The sequence below is a fragment of the Hemitrygon akajei genome, chromosome 6 (assembly GCF_048418815.1).
Source record: "Hemitrygon akajei chromosome 6, sHemAka1.3, whole genome shotgun sequence".
Classification (NCBI taxonomy): Eukaryota; Metazoa; Chordata; class Chondrichthyes; order Myliobatiformes; family Dasyatidae; genus Hemitrygon; species Hemitrygon akajei.
This window is the reverse complement of record NC_133129.1, coordinates 70,730,659-70,748,875: the sequence shown is the minus strand read 5'-3', so window position 1 is coordinate 70,748,875 and position 18,217 is coordinate 70,730,659. Positions and strand designations below refer to the sequence as shown.

The following is an 18,217-nucleotide window of genomic DNA, read 5'->3' as shown; positions in this document are numbered from 1 at the left end:
AAATTAAGGAAGGTGATCAGGAGAGTTTAAAAAAAACTTACAATGCTTAATTCTGTCAAGCTTCTCTCGCACCCTCAAGCTGCTCCCCTTTTAAAACACTCCATAAAACCTCTTTATTTTGGCCACTTGACCTAATATCTACTCATGTTAACAGCCATTGGATAATCCTCAAAGGAAGGGTCTTGGGTAGTTTACTATTTTAAAAGTATTATGTAAGCAAAATTTGGTGATAAAACCTGCAATATCCGATGTCATTTACATCAAGCCTACTCCACACAAAAACAACTTTCAATTGTCTCAGAGTAAATGGTATATAGCATATTAATAGGAGAGAAGAACATATTATTGAGAATGAGGATGGCCTAGAATATTTGACTGGATCATAGGGCGAAATGACTTTAGAGGTGCTGAAAACACTCAGAAGATCAGGTAATGTTTCCAAAAGAAACAGAATCTTTCAGGGCAATGACCTTACATCAATACTGTTCTGAAAAGTTATTCCTGCTACTCTCTGCCCGACCTGCTGATTTCCAGCATTTTCCTTTCTTATTTCAGATTTCCAACACCTGCAGTTTTTACTTTTCGATTTACATTTAATGTAATTCTGTTTTAGTTTTGAATAATGGTTGTAAAAGGTAGGTTAATGCATTTAGAATTGTCATGGGGTCCATTGTGTCGTATATAAAATATTGAATATTAATTAGCTTTGTATTCATTTTGGAACAAGGTTGACATTGTTATATAATACCGTATGTTTATATAGTAATCCAACCCTACAGAGTGCTGTTTCCCTAAACAATATTTTAGGATCAAGATCCAGATTTATTTCAGGACTTGTCACAACCTAGATACTAAAAATCTAGCTACGATATTTTCTTGGAGGGAAACTTTAAACAATTTAAGTATAGGGCCAGTCGAATGTAGTTTTTATAGATCTCATTAAGACCTCTGACTCTGTTGCCATAACCTTGCTTTTAAAGCATTGGGCCCTTATGGGGGTTGGCAACCATTTTGTTATCCTCATTTTGGACTGTTTTCCAGCACATCAATTTTTATTGCAAACTGGACCCATCCCTATCCCGAGAAGGGTGAAGCAGGATATCCTGATTTTGACTTTTTTTCTTTTTCCTTTTTTGTAGGAATGAGTGCCAGTTTTTATTTGGCAATGGGCAACTTTTATTGCTCCACCCTTGCTTTTGCAGATAATGTGGCCCTTATCAGTGACTTTCAAAAGGTCAAGACTGAGAACCTTGTAAAGAAGTTCTGTAAACATCAAAAAAATCATGCTTTTATATGGAGTCAAAAAATTAAGATGCTTATTTTGTGTATTAATTTATGGAAATTCATTGGTGGCATTTGGATCTAAATGTTAGCTGACTTTTCAAGGTTCTCTGAAATGACCTCGCAAGTCACTCGGTTTAGGGACACCTAAGATGTCGGATGATGCCCTCACTTGGAAAGTTCGCTTTGTACAGTACTCTGTACCTTTCAAGACCATCGTGTCTGCCATGAAGCAGTGCTCAGAAATGAAGGCAGAACAACAATGAAAGCAGCAGAGACACCATGGCACCTCCCAAACAAAGCATCACTTCTTGCCCCCACTGTTCCAGGCTATTCCCCTCCCATGAGATATAACCTTTGTTCCATTTTATTATATAGATGTCTGTGTCCAAATGATTCCTGAACACTATATGGACAGCTAACTCCATTTGTTATGTTACAGCTTCTAACTCCTTTCCATTTTGAAAATAGTAATATACTGTATACAGTTGTACTATCTAGTCATGTAGTAATCCCACACTACAGAACACAATATTTCTGGGCAATATCTTTGTCAACATCATCAAAACAGATTGGGTATGTAGACTTTTTTCCTGTTTGCTTGTGATGAGTCCGAAATGGTGAAGGTGGTCAGTTGCATACCACCTTGCAACTCAGCTCCATTGAAACAACTTTGTGAAGTGGGGTGCAATTCATGACAACTTTAGCATAAACAAGCAAAGCCATCTTCGTTTCTCTGGTCATCTGGCTGCTGTGTTCCCCACGTTTACAGCCCGCTTGTGGAAGGTGCTGCAGAAGTAATGCAGAATACTTGTACAAAACTGCACAGCTTAATCCTGCCACTTGGGGTCCCAGTCTAGCCATTTACGTAGTAGTGAATAGACATGCTCCAGGTACCTGAGTAATTTAACATTTGGATTAATTGTGGGAAACTGAGTAAGTGCCTTTGGTATGGAAAGGAGAAGCAAGATCAGAGGGGTGAAATGAAATATATTTTATTGCGTTCCATTTGCAGACTTTTGTCTTCAAAGAAAATTATACAGAGCTGAAATGCAATTACATAAAAGAAAAAAATCAATTTTAACAGCCTACAGTTCTCAAAAATAATGGAGTTTGGAACTTGGTGACATTCTTTACAAAGATGACACAATTGCCAAAAGAAATAAAGATGAAGTGGGGAAATAAAATTATGCAACTGGCTAATGTATTCTGGCATGGACTGCCTAAAAGGGTGATGGATGTATGTCCAAAAACAATTTTCAATGGAGGAAATAGGTACAGACACTCAGTGACCACTTTATTGGGTACTTCCTGTACTTAACAAAGTGACCACGGAGAGTATGTTCATGATCTTCTGTTGCTGAGCCCCATCCACTTCAAGGTTTGATGTGCTGTGTATTCAGAGATGCTCTTCTGTATATCATTGTTGTAATGTGTAGTTATTTGAATTACTCTTGCCTTTCTAAGTTGTCATCACTGCTGCCTTTTGTACATCTGGTCTCTCTTAGGCAGATGACAAAATATTTCTTGTCAACTATTTCAAAAAAAAGCATGGGATCTTTGGACTATATCTATCTCTCAACGGCCAACACTTAAAAATAGGTCATCAGGTCATTGCCATTTGTGAGAGTTTGCTCTGTGACGATATATTGTTCCATTATAGCCAACAACACATTGGCTATAAAGTACTGAGGGTGAAAGCTATATGTAAGCAAAAGACTATTTTGTTTCTTTGATTTCTGAAGTATTGGGTGTGAACATTATTCTTTAAGAGCTATTGGCACTTAAAATACAGTCTCTAGACCTTTTGCAGACTCTGCAATGTCTGAGAAGAAGATTAACATATCCAAATATCAATCACTAAATAATATTGAACAACTTGGGGCACCATGCTACAATGAGCCATCTCATGCCGTTCAGATAACCATATAACCATATAACAATCACAGCACGGAAACAGGCCATTCCGGCCCTCCTAGTCCGTGCCGAACTCTTAATCTCACCTAGTCCCACCTACCCGCACTCAGCACATAACCCTCCACTCCTTTCCTGTCCATATACCTATCCAATTTTACCTTAAATGACACAACTGAACTGGCCTCTACTACTTCTACAGGAAGCTCATTCCACACAGCTATCACTCTCTGAGTAAAGAAATACCCCCTCGTGTTTCCCTTAAACTTTTGCCCCCTAACTCTCAAATCATGTCCTCTCGTTTGAATCTCCCCTACTCTCAATGGAAACAGCCTATTCACGTCAACTCTATCTATCCCTCTCAAAATTTTAAATACCTCGATCAAATCCCCCCTCAACCTTCTACGCTCCAATGAATAGAGACCTAACTTGTTCAACCTTTCTCTGTAACTTAAGTGCTGAAACCCAGGTAACATCCTAGTAAATCGTCTCTGCACTCTCTCTAATTTATTGATATCTTTCCTATAATTCGGTGACCAGAACTGTACACAATATTCCAAATTTGGCCTTACCAATGCCTTGTACAATTTTAACATTACATCCCAACTTCTGTACTCAATGCTCTGATTTATAAAGGCCAGCATTCCAAAAGCCTTCTTCACCACCCTATCTACATGAGACTCCACCTTCAGGGAACTATTGACTGTTATTCCTAGATCTCTCTGTTCCACTGCATTCCTCAATGCCCTCCCATTTACCCTGTATGTTCTATTTGGATTATTCCTGCCAAAATGTAGAACCTCACACTTCTCAGCATTAAACTCCATCTGCCAACGTTCAGCCCATTCTTCTAACCGGCATAAATCTCCCTGCAAGCTTTGAAAACCCACCTCATTATCCACAACACCTCCTACCTTAGTATCATCGGCATACTTACTAATCCAATTTACCACCCCATCATCCAGATCATTTATGTATATTACAAACAACATTGGGCCCAAAACAGATCCCTGAGGCACCCCGCTAGTCACCGGCCTCCATCCCAATAAACAATTATCCACCACTACTCTCTGGCATTTCCCATCTAGCCACTGTCAAATCCATTTTATTACTCCAGCATTAATACCTAATGACTGAACCTTCTTAACTAACCTTCCATGTGGAACTTTGTCAAAGGCCTTGCTGAAGTCCATATAGACTACATCCACTGCCTTACCCTCGTCAACATTCCTTGTAACTTCTTCAAAAAATTCAATAAGGTTTGTCAAACATGACCTTCCACGCACAAATCCATGCTGGCTACTCCTAATCAGATCCTGTCTATCCAGATAATTATAAATACTATCTCTAAGAATACTTTCCATTAATTTACCCACCACTGATGTCAAACTGACAGATCTATAATTGCCAGGCTTACTTCTAGAACCCTTTTTAAACAATGGAACCACATGAGCAATACGCCAATCCTCCGGCACAATCCCCGTTTCTAATGACATCTGAAAGATCTCCGTCAGAGCTCCTGCTATCTCTACACAAACTTCCCTCAAGGTCCTGGGGAATATCCTATCAGGACTCGGAGATTTATCCACTTTTAAATTTGAAAAAGAATATTTTCCTCCAGAAAATTAATCATTCACAGGAACAATTGCTTAATTGTTATTTCGCCAGAATACCAAGATAATTGAATAACTTCATCTTTGATGTGTGGTGACACACTTCATAACTTGGGTGAAGTGTTCAATATCTTTACCATGGATCTATTCTAAAAAAGGTTGGGTCCATTCCCTTGAGTACTCTATACTTCTCAGTCAGCGATTAGGTGGTCATTGTCCCATTATTTGTTGGAGCTTTCTATAATTTAAAAGGGACCTGAAGAGCAACCTCTTTGTTCAGATGGTTGTCTGTAGACATCTGATTGAAGAGGTACTTAGAAAGAGCTGCTAAAGGAAGTAATTGAGGGAGGTCACAATTGCAACATCTAAAAGATACTTGGACAAGTACATGGATGGGTAAGGTTTATGGCCAATAGACCAAATGAAGGCTAATGAGACTAGATTAGGTTGCATCTTGATTGGCATGGATGAATTGAACCAAAAGGTCTATGTCCATCTTGTATAACTCTGCAATTCCACGGATCTAGAACAGCACAATGTCACTAATCTATCATGACAGTTGTTGTTTGAGGTACAAATATTGAGCAAGAGACTAGATTTAACTCTCCCACAAATTAACATTATGAATCTGAATCAAAAATCATATTTGTCATCACTGTTTTATATGAAGTAATATCTGCTGCTTTTTGGAAACAATACAGTGCAAAAACATGAAACTACTACAATTACAGAATAAATAAAAATTAAGGTAGTGTTCGTGGGTTCATGGACCATTCAGAAATCTGACAGCAGAGGGAAAAAAGCTGTTTCAGACTCAATGAGTGTGGGCATTCAGGTACTTTACTTCCAATCTGATGCTAGTAATAAGAAGAGGGAGGTCCCAAAGGATGAGGGTCTTAGTGATGGATGCCACCTCATGAAGAAGTCCTCGAAGATGAGGAGGTCTATAGTGCCTATAATGGAACTGGCTGAATCTACAACCCTCTGCAGCCTCTTCCAACCCTGTGATTGGAGGCTCCATACCAGGCTTTGATGCAAGTAGTAGATTGCTCTCTACAATACACCTACAGAAATTTGCATTGAGATCTTTATTTCCACATAAGACAGCAGATCAGACCTGGGTTTAAAATCTCATCTGAAAGACAACAGCTTCCCCAGTGCAATATTCCCTCTCAACCACTGTGAGAGGATCAGAATGAATTATACCCTCTGGTGAATGTTGCATCCAAAAACCACAATACTTAAGTCATGATCTATGAGGTGGAAGGACAGATGACCAACAAACACAGATACAGCTGGCAATGGCACTAGAATTGCATTCACATCCAGTGACCGGCCCCTTCATGAATATAACAACTTCTATGTAAGTTTCAACTTTATAGTTACAGTTTGCAGGCACCCGCATTCATATTCTCAATATTTATTGTTCATTTTTTTTTCTATTTTTCTATTTGCACAGCTTGTTGCTATTTGCACATTGGTCATTTGTTCATCTTGTTTTGTGCATTTATTCCATTCTATTGTGTTCCTTTGTTTTTACTGTGAGTGCCCACAGGAAAATGAATCTCAGGGAGGTAAATAGTGACATACATGTACTTTGATAATACATTTACTTTGAACTTCCCTGAATCATGGTGTTCCCAGTCCTGACACTAATGACACTTCCTGTTGCACAACTGTTCTACATCCTGGTTCCAGCTCCATCAACTCACCCAGTTCACGTTCCGGATCGCGGCAATCCTACCAACATTCACGTTCCCTGTGTTCCTGATTCCATCTTGCAAGCCTGTGGGTCAGCAGACGGTATGTGTGCAGATAACAAGGATTGAGAGTACATCTACTAAATGTGCATGTACCTTTGGAAGTGTTAGTATTGACCTTGTTCTTTGCTCCCCAGAGAGGGACCTGGTTCTACAGCAAGACAAGGCTGCCCAATAACCTTTGTTTTAAAGCTTTCATCATAGGCATATTGTACACAGGAGGTAGAGTAACACTGCACATTGGTTACTGAATACAGGACTCAAAGCCAAAAGCCTGTGCTGCTGTTGAGAAGACATGATTCTCCATTAGTCTGAATGACACTAGGAAAGCAAAATTCAAGTAATTATAGAGTCACGGAGCATGGAAACAGGCACTTCAATACAGCTCATCCAAGATGACCAACCCTGTGCCGTTTATATGTACACAGAACATAGATTGGAAGAACACAGGATTAGGCCCTCTGCACCAGACACAATGCCAAATTAAGCTAAATCACTTTCCCCATTCCTGATTCCTTTCCATATCATTTCATTCCCTACGTATTTGTGCCTTTATTTAAAAGAGTCCTAAATGTCACAACTCTGTCTGCTCCTATCACTATCCTTGGTATCCTGTCACTGCTCTCTGTACAAAACCCTTGCCCAACACATTCTGTTGTGTATTTAACTTTTAAGTAATGTTTGAGTGATCTTGTATATATATTGTTTGATTAAGGATTCCCATTTGTTTAAATAATTCATTACAGGTTATATGTATAAATACGTGGATTGTATATGTCATCACGCTTCCACGTGATACATGTGTGCCTCGCTTAAAGTAAACCCAAAGTTACACCCGCATGTCAGACTCCCGTGTCTTCCCTTGAATTAGTTTAATGTTTTGAAGGTACAAAGCACAGCAATTTCTATTAAACTTTTCCCCTCTCACTTTAAATGCATGTCCTCTGGTATTCTGACTGTCTACCCTTTCCATGCCTCTCATAATTTTATAAACTTCTAATTAAATCTGAAATTAAAAAGACAAATTATTAAGGATGACCACAAAATTACTGTATTGTTATAAAGACCTCATCTGGTTTCTCTTCAGGGAAAGAGGGAACTTTACTCTCCTTACTGAGGCTTGTCTATACACAGCTCCTGACTCATAATATCCTTTAAATTAGACTCAGAGAGATACAACATGCAGATAGGCCCTTCAGCCCACTCAATCCATGCTGGCAATCAAGTACCTGTTTACACTAATACTACATTCTCATCTCCTCCTCTCTCCCCCCATCACCAGATTTTCCAACTCACCTGCATTCTTAGGAAAATTTACAACAGCCAATTACCTGACCAACCTGCACATCATTAGGTTGTGGGGAGAAACTGAAGCACCCCAGGGGAAACCCACGTAGTCACAGAGGGAGGGTGCAAACTCCATACAGACAGCACTGGAGATCAGGGCTCAGCATTGTGAGAGAGCGGTTATGCTAGCTGTGCCACTCAGCTGAACCTGGCGCCTACAGGGCAATGACAAAAGAAAATAAATGTTACACTAGCCAGTGACGCCACTTGTCTGGAATGAATTAATAAATAAAAATTACTCAATTACTCTCAGGGTCAATAAGTGACACTTATAAACGTTTAGTTACAATCTCGCAGCTCGCTAATGAATTAGCGTCCAGAGCAGTGGATGGAGGCCCCTTTGAATCAGAGAGCTTCCATCTGCAGCAGCCATGTAATTCTCTGAACAGAGCAAGGATCGCACTCAGATTGGAGCCGGGTTGCAGCTGAGCCCAGCTCTGACACCTGGGTAACAGGAGAATTTAATGCACTTTCTCTGCCTTCGCTGACCCTGAACAGATTCCTTAGGAGTGTAACAAAGCAGAAAAGAGTGGACGAGATTTGTGTGGGATATGAATTTCTCTCCTGGTTTGCACCGGGCTGTATTTTGAATGAGGAAAAAAAGCAGCTAGTTGGAAGAAAGGCTCTGAGGAGAATGGCAGGAGGTAAGATGTCAGCACTGGTTTCAGTTATATTGTATAGTGAAGGGGTCTGGAAATACAGCTCAAATAATTTAAAGCAGGTGATATATCCCTAGCAGGAATTGTAAATAAGGTTAGACTCATTTTCTATTTGATCAGCTCTTTTTATTAAGATACAGCACTGCACGGTGCTTGATAAAAGTAATTGTTTCAATGAATCATGGATGTCTAAATGATCTGTTTGAGGCATGCAGAGGAAGGTCTATAAAAGGAGGATTCAGCAAGAACTGCTGCTTCAAACCTCCATGAAATTATTCTCTGCTGTTTCAGATTTTCTTTCATGTGTTGATATGGGCAGTGTTTTGGGCTGGTAATTAAGCTGGAAATTTAAGCATTTACAGCAGTTGTCAACGCACTGAGTATCCTCGATGAACAATTATATACACGCAAGAGAGTCAATGATAAGGACTTTATTTCCACGATTTATCAAGGACAGGCTCCAGATCCTTTCAAGGAAATCCTTCATCTGTCTATATATACACATCCATGATGAAGAAAGGCTGCCTGTTTGATAACTGACATTATTCATTTTAAACTCTAATATTTCATTTATTAGCTCTCCATTTTACGAAGGAAAAAATATCTTTCCTTCTGCTTGACTTAATATCTGCTGCTATCATTGGTCTCACCCTGAGAAGGTTTGGAACTATCCCAAATTCCCTTTTGGCTGCTTTCCGAAGCTAAAACGAGGAACTGTTGTACTTCCTGGCACCACTGGAATGTTAGCTTGGAGTCACCCTCAATGGGTGGGGAGAATTTTCACTCTGCAACGGGGACAACATAATTATAAATATGTTTCTGATGTTGTTATGTGTTACTAGGATAAATATGTATAATGGAAGTACAAAGCATTGCCTTTATTTAGATGAAATGCTTTGGCTGTAGCTCCAAAGATCACATTGTTACTGGCGGTGACACAATGCATATACCTGTCATCTTTGAATCGAAGGGCTCTGGGTCCAGAATAAGAACCAGGTTTAACATCACTGGCATATGTCATGAAATGTGCTGTTTTGCGGCAGCAGTACATTGCAATACATTATAATTTTTAAAAACTATGAATTACAATGAGAAATATATCTTTAAAAATTAAATTTAATAAATAGGCAAAAAGAGAGGAAAGAATATTGAAGTAGCGTACATGGGTTGAAGTCTCACTTTGAAGTTCCGAGTATTAAAAAAAAATCTAACATGACACCACTGGTTCAGTACTGAGGGAACACAGTGTTGATGGGATTGCCACTTGCTGGGTAGTATTAATCCAGGGCCTCCTTATTCTCCCACACAACTACTGAAGGACATTTAAACAGGTACATGGATAAACAAGAAGGATATGGACCATAAGGAGGCAAATGGCCGCCGCTTGGTTGATGTGAAAATGTTTGGCTCAAGGGGCTGATTTTGTGCTATATAATTCGACGTCATTATGACATAAAATGCACCATGGTGCTGTTTTGTGGGAAATAGGGAGAGTCCTTCCTTGAAATTTACTTCTGCCTTAACCTTAGTGAAATAGGTAATCGGGTGATAATCATTATACTATTGTGGAGCTTGCTGACAATAACTTGGATGCTGCATGCCTTGATTTTCACCAGTATATCAATTGGAGATGCACGAGTATTTTTGGACATCTCATGTATGTGAATGGTACTATAGAAATATAAATCATTGTTAGATGTTTGAACATTTCACAAAAAAAACAAGCCTTAAACTTCAAGGAAATAATTTATTTCCCATCCAACACTCATTTTTAATATTTGGCATCAAGATATTAAATCCTAAAAACCAAAGCCCTTCCACATTACCATAACTTCAGGGAAAATCAGCAGGAAGCATTGGGTTCTGGATGAGATCCCACATTATCCAAGACCATCAATGCGCTGACAGTGCTCCTCCAGCTTCCAAATAAAGTGTACAACAGCAAGAAGCCCTGCGATAGTTGGGGGAACTGATCTGTTTAGGAAATTCCTTCACAAAGACCTGGCATTGGGTTGTCACTAGATTATTCAGTAGGGTCAGAACACCTCCCTGCCGTACAATGGAAGCACGTAGGGAATGGGGCCCGAACCTCCTCACAGAAAACTAATAATGTGATGATATTGAATTTGCTGTCCACAAAATTCCAAACTTAAATGAAGATCTTAACCCCTATAAAAACACCAAGTGCTGGCAGAACTCAGCAGGCCAGACAGCATCTATGGGAGGAGGTAGTGACGACGGAAGGGTTTCAGCCCGAAACGTTGTCACTACCTCCTCCCATAGATGCTGTCTGGCCTGCTGAGTTCTGCCAGCATTTTGTGTTTTTATTTATTTCCAGCATCTGCAGATTCACTTGTGTAATCTTAAACCCTATTGACTGTAGATAGCTACAGGTACCCTTACTGAAGAGAAGTTATACAATAGCCACCTAAGGCTATTGATCTAATCTTCAAAGGTTAGATCACCTCCCTGTTTATTCTCCACAGAGAGTTTAACTGCCAATACCCTCTATTTGAGCAGTGCGTGTCCTCCGTACCCCCCCCCCACCCACCCCGCTTACCAAGATTCTTCTACCTAACAAAGTAGTTTAAACACGGTTCATTTACTTTTAGTGATACTTGTTTAAATTTAGATGAAATTCCTTAAGCACATTTAAAACTCACAAAGTTTCTATCTTATAAGTTATTTCCAAATTACAAACACTTTCTAAAACACAGAAGATTTCCAAAATACAGACACAGTTCCTATAAGTCAAAAAAGATAAGCCAATGAGCTATAGATACGTGAGTCATCGATCATGGAAATAAAAGGCAGAGGAACGGATTCTAGCCACCCTGTCATTCCTTGACCATTCCTAACAAGTCTGACAGCTCTCTGATATTTACACTGCTTTTTTAACTACTTGGTGACTTCACATGCATGTGATATGTTTCAGTTACATCATCAGGCCAGGTGACCCAGTTGTTCACTTGTTTATGACAGGAGACTCAGTAAGAACTGAGTAAGTCTGAGAATTTTGCTTGGAAGTTTAACTTACTTAGAAGCATCTCTTTGGCTGCTGGAAGAGTCAGCTGCTGTTTTAGAAAGCTGAGCTTGGCCAAAAGCCCCGAGACCTTGGACAGTGAATGTAATTTATAATAACATATTTGCAGTATGGTCACTCAGAGATTGCTTGTGTAGATCCACCAGTGCAACACTTACACTGCCCACCATCTTCCCATCTGTGCCAAGCTATAATTCAGTAGGAAGCACTCTTGCCTGCAGCTGAAAGTTGTGAGTTTGTATCCCACTCTAAAATGTTATGCACCCACCCCCTAACCCGCCATATCACTGAGGGAATGCTATACTGTCAAAGGCACTCTCTTTTGTTCTGGGACTTCACATGGAGCTTCAGTTTTGGTTGAATATGAAGGACATGACACAATTTTGATGAAGACCAAAGTTTTCTAAGTCATAGTTATCACCCACACGCTATGACTGCAACACAGATTACCTGGTCATTGTTACGTTGCTGTTTGTTGGAACGTGCTATTGCAAGTCATCTACCATGTTCCCTCCATTACAACTGAACCAATGGGATGATTGGCAGATTCAATAACTAAATCTGCACAGTTTCTTGAAAACAGAGTATAAAATAACCTTACAACAGCATGGAGGAACTCAGCAGGTCACACTGCATCTAAGGGAATGAGTTAACAATCGACGTTTGAGGCCAAGACCCCTCATCAGGTGTCAGCCCAAATCATCGACTGCTTATTCATTTCCACAGATACTACCTGACCTGCTGAATTCCTGCAGCATTTTGTATGTGTTACTCTGGATTTCCAGCATCTACAGAATCTCTTGTGTAAAATAAACATTCTTGTTACACTCCATCTCCATATTTCAACAAAAATGAAAACTTGCAAGAGTTCACATGACTAAAGGATGTAGAACTTGTACTTTAAGTTCTAAAGTAAATGTGTGGATAGTTCTGGTGTATAGGAATTAATTTAAAATTTTACAGGAGTGTGGGATTTCTGAACATTTGTGGAAGGAAGTGATCACATTATGAGGATGTTGGGAAGCCACTTCAACCATTCGGTTCAAAAGCAAGCAGGACAGTGGGTGGTTGAGTTAGGATTCAATGAAATGTTGACTTAGGAATCATATTGTACGAGCCAAATACCTTGATGTTATCACGCATATTAAACAGTGCAAATAAAAACGGAAGTCTTTCTTGCTGTGGGATCTGCCCATCGAAAGGAATCTAAACAATGGCAGGAAATTTCAGAGAGAGGTGGGGATGAAGTTAGAACAACCTTAAGTTTAGCAGTTTCCTGATTGGAGTGATCTCTCAAATGAATGCTGGAAAAGTCCACAGATTGCTCTCTGGCAATAAATATAACCTCAGAATCCCATCTCAAAGATAAAAGTTGTGAACGGTTTGATCTGTTACTGGTACCTATCAGGTTTCACCCCCATAAAGGTAAATAGAAGTACTGAGGTATATGATAAATGTTCCCTAATCCTTTACTGCTTTAACATAACATGATGCCCAACAAATAAATATCTGAGATACTCTATCATTGTCCCTATAGTCGTCACTTAAGAGTGCTGACTTGTATTTTCTTGGGAAATCCACCGAAGTTGGACAATGTGTTTCAAGTGTGTCAGCCACTCAGCTCCTGATGCTTCACGATGAAGCTTCATCAACATCAGTTCCTACCTACCACCTCCGACATTGTAAATGCCTCCAAGGCATCATAGAGCAAGGTTAGCAGAGATAGAGCAGCATTAGACCAAAGAATGGTTCCTTAAGGTTGTGTTACGTTCCCCAGTAACCGGGTGACTTATCAGCAAAGATAGATGGGTCCGCTGAAGCCTGATACTACTATTTTCAAACGTTTTTATTTATAAAGGGGCACAAACGCATGGTTAATACAAAACATTCAGATCATGTACGTCGTCACAACTCAATCTAAAGCACAGGTATAGTAATAATCAATCAGAAATAAGCTCTATCGTTGTCTAGGGGTAATGTAGATATATTTTGTTTACTGGATATTTCAAAGTCTTTTTGCGGTCACTGCAGTTCCACCCGCTGCTGTTGTCGTGGTGTCGCGTTGGTGCACTTTTGTTAGAAAGAGAGAGAGAGAATGAAACATTTACCCGACAGGTTTTCCAACCTGTAGGAGGTAGTCGGAAGTCTTGTTGGGGAATGGACTCTCATCTGTGGCTTCCCCTGTAGCTAGGCCGTTCTTCCGTGGTGAGGTCGCCAATCCCAGGCAAGGAAAAGACGCACACGAACCCCACCACCGGCTGTCGCTCTCCAAAACGCTGTCGCAGGAATTCTCGCATATCTTCTGGTGCTTCTGAAGGGGTCCTCCCCCACCCCCCCCCAGACCCTCCTTTATACTTCCTCACGGGACCGCCGGTGTCAATCTCTCTCAACCAGCCCACTTTGCCCGAGGGCTTTACACGTGGTCTTCATGAGACAATAGTCAAAGAGTCGCTTTATTCTGCTTCCCGGGGGAACGTGGTCTTCAGCACGTCTCCCTCTCTCTCTTGGGTCATTTGACCCCCCCCCCCTTGACTAGGGCTCTTGCGAATCTCACAAAGGAAGGGGCTGGGGTCATAACAGTTGTCATAGCTGGAAGTGTAGAAGGGAAAAGCTCCCACTACCTATTAAATGTTCCCAATGGCATGTGTCCCATATAACCTCTGACCATCACGACCAGCTCCTGGCTTCACATGGGGCTTAGCTTCTAAGTCCATCAGAACCGCTTCTACTGAGAGAAGGAACAAAGGCGGGTTACTGGCATTTTAAAACCCAGTCGCTTTGGGCAAATAGGGTTCATCAGCCACAGCTGGCAACTCATCTAGGAAAAGGAAAACTCTGATCTCAAACCACTGCTGCCTTGTGGCTATACTCACTCATGAGGAAGACTTCCGGAGTAAACTCCAAGGAAACCCCAGAACTGGAGTCCTAAGGCAGTAATACATTGAGTTCAACACTGACTGGCAACTCATGCAAGGCCGCTGGTGCCAAGCAGAATCGGTCTCTGCCGTTCCTTTGAATTTATCAGCTGCGTGAAGAGGGGGAGTCCGCTGCATGCCAACAGCTTGCTCTCCATATCATACTGCCCTGCCTTGCATTTACCAACTGTACTTAGTGAGCTAGGATGAAACATCTGACCAACAGAGTGCCTCAAACCAAAGAATGAAGCATTACGATAACTCATCATGTGTTTGGTCAAAAAGTAGCTTTCAAGGGTTTTAAGCAGAGCCTAAAAAGGAAAGGCAGAGAGGTTTGGAGAGGGAATTCCAGAGATTTCAGCAGGGACAGCTGAACCCCTTATGTTCTTTTTCTCTTTAATTAGGGACTTGCCACTAAGGAACATCTGCAAATGATCAGTGGCTAATTGTCACATCCTTAATAAAGAAATTTCTTGCAACAACTTTCAGTTCAGTGCAGATGAGAGATCAAACTCAGAAATTTACTCCTCTAGTTTCACTCAAAAGGCTTTATGCAATGAGCAATTGAGAGCAAACAAACCTCATCCCTTCCCCAACACCTGTTCTGAAGCGAAACCAGACAGTTTTCAATCCTGAAGTCATATTTAATCCCAAGATGTGCTTCGAAACACAGATCTGCAACACCACTAAATATGAATCTCAGTTATGTCCTACTCTGCCACTGCCTCACCTCATCTGCTGCAGAGACCCTTCTCCATACCTTGATGCTGCTAGACTGGACTATTCCAATGCACTTCTGATACCCTTCCTCTGTGCATCCTTCTTAAACATAATATTATCCAAACTTTTACCCGTGCCCTGACTCGCACCAATCCTGTTTTCCACCACCCCTGTGCTTGCTGATGTAGTTTGGCACTCCACAGTCCCCTTTCCTTCCCTTTCCTTTCCATGTCCCCAAGTCCTGCAAAGCCCGGCGATTCCTAAATTCCTCCATTTATTATCTTCTGAACATCCCCAAACTGAATCACTTTACCATTGCAATCCATGCCTCCAACTGCCAGGGTCTAAGCTCCAAACCCCAGATTTCCCTCTGTAAAGCCCTCCTCAATTATTCCCTCCTTTAAGACACACTCTGGAACCTATCCCTTTTTATCAAACGTGTTCATCCCTCCCAACATTTCATTGTGTAATTAAGTGTAAGGTTTTCTTTGATAATGTCCCTGTCAAATGAATCTTTCCTAATTAAGGGGTAATTGTTATTGTCACAACATATCTGTCTCTTGTTATACATATTATGATTAAATTATTGATCCCTATATTGCTCGGTTGACCATTGATGTTGCGCCCCAGCTGTCTACGTGATACGCAGACTAGGGCAGTACAATATGGAGAGAAAGCTGTTGCCTATGTACCAGGCTCCCCTCTCCATACAGCCAATGAATCTAGGGGAACGGCAGAGACCGATACAGTTTGGCACCAGCAGTGCCTCAGAAGCTGCCATTCAGCATTGAACTCAACATTCCTTAGAGGCTCCAATTCCGGATATTTCGTCACGGTTAATTCCTGAAGCCGTCCCCACAAGTGGGCACCGCCACAAGACAGTGGAGGTTTGAGATCAGAGTTCTCCTTCTCCAATATGAGCCGCCAACCGCAGCTGACGAGTCCCATCTGCCTGAAGTGACTGGTTTTAAGGCACAGTGACCCGCCTTTGCCCCTTCTCCTGTCAGTAGAAACGGTCGACCAGGCTTAGAAGCTAAACCACATGTAAAGGACAGGAGCTGGACTTGGTTGCCAGAGGCTATTTGAGACACACACCATTTAATAGAAGTGGGAGCTTATTCCCATCACCACCCGCAGCTATAACAACCTTAAGGAACCTGCTCTCTGATCAATTGTTCTAGGCCTATGTGTGCCACTTCAAGTTCTGGCAATAACTTCCAAATGATTTTGACTGCACTGCAACTACTCTACAGAAGAAAATCAGACATGTTACCCAGTCATTGAGATATAGAATGCAGCACAGAAACAGGCCCTTTGGCCCAATTCATCCATTCCTGCCTATGCTAGTCCCATTCCTGCTTGTAGCCCATATCCCCATAAACCTTTCCTATTCATCAAACCATTTCTTCTGTCAGCTCATTCTGTCTGAAAAGCTTGCCCTTTAGGTCCCATTTATATCGTTCCTGTCTCATCTTAATCCTTGGTCCTTTAGTTGTGGACTTCGCTACCCCAGGAAAAAGGCTGTGATCATCCATCTTCTCTATGCCCTCATGATTATATATGCTGCTAAAAGGTCACCCCTCAGACTCCTTCACTCCAGGGAAAATGATTACAGCTTACTCAGCCATCTCTCTTCATAACTCAAGCCTTCAAGTCAAGCAACGTCCTTGTGAATTTTTTTATGTACCCTCTCGCTATCTGCACTCAGAAACACACGTTGGCAATTCAGGTTTAGTACCCGCAGAATGTTCTGATCTTCAGATTTACAGCATCTCTAGTAATTTGCTATGTCATGATAAACAAGTTATACCTTATTTCCTCCTTCTCCTCCTATTGTTTCTCCCACTGTCCACTCTCCTCTCCTATCAGAGTCTTTCTTTTCCCACCCACCTGACTTAACCTATCACATTCCAGCTAACCTCTTTCCCCTCCCCCTAACATTTTATTCAGGCATCTTCCCCCTTCCTTTTCAGTCCTGAAGAAGGGCTTTGTCCCAAAATGTCAACTGTTCACTCCTTTCCATAGATGCTCCCTGACCTGCTGAGTTCTTCCAGCATTTTGTCTGAATAATTTATTTCCACGTCACTGGAGCAGAATTAGACCATTTGGCCCATTGAATCTGCTCTGCCATTTCATCATGGCTTAACCATTTTTCCTCTCATCCCCAATCTCCTGCCTTCTTCCCATATCCCTTCATGCCCTAATTAACCAAAAATCTGTCAACCTCTGCCTTATATATATATATGTTGCCTGTAGCAAAGAATTCCACAGATTCACCACTCTCTGGCTAAAGAAATTCCTCGTCATCTCCATTCTAAAATGCCGTCCCTCTATTCTGAGGCTGTGTCCTCTATCTTAGACTCTCCCACCACAGGAAACATCTTCTCCACATCCACTCTGTCAAAGCCTTTTTTCATTATTCGATACGTTTCAATGAAGTCACCCATCATTCCTCTGAATTCCAGTGAATACAGGCCCAAAGCTATCAAATGCTCTTCATATGACAAGCCATTCAAATCTGGAATAATATTTGTGAACCTCCTTTGAACCCTCTCCAGTTTCAATACAACCTTTCTAAGATAAGGGGCCCCAAACTGCTCACAACGCTCCAAATGAGGCCTTCCCGTGCTTTATAAAGTCTCATGATCTCAGAAGGCATTGGAATGCTTCAAAGGAAATAAGGTTTTTTTTAACAAAAAAATGCAACATTCCCCTCACTGACTCCTGGGAAACTCTCTCCCATATCCGCTCAAGGTGTACATGGGGTGCATGAGTACCACCCATCAGCCATCTCCTGTCCCATCTGTAAAGAACCACTTTGGCTTCATTAGCCAACACAGAATCTTCAAAACCAGAGATAAAGCAAGTCACCTTCAATCCCTGAGAGATTGTCTAGGATTCTTGACACGTGGTCAGCCACTTGGCATGATGCAGTTCATAGCACATAGACAACTGATTCAGACTT

The 18,217-nt window shown here is 41.1% G+C and overlaps 1 protein-coding gene across 3 annotated transcripts in view; it reads left to right on the top strand.

Moving 5' to 3' along the window:
• LOC140729162 (PALM2-AKAP2 fusion protein-like) overlaps positions 1 to 18,217 on the top strand; it is a 543,495-nt gene that overhangs the window by 258,000 nt on the left and 267,278 nt on the right. Inside the window, exon 1 of one of the 3 annotated variants that reach the window (XM_073048622.1) lies at positions 8,425 to 8,559. The exons of the other annotated variants lie outside the window; for them this stretch is intronic. The gene's annotated coding sequence lies outside the window, so the exon portion shown is untranslated. Of the gene's footprint in view, positions 1 to 8,424; positions 8,560 to 18,217 lie in introns of those variants that run through there. 3 annotated transcript variants of the gene reach the window in all.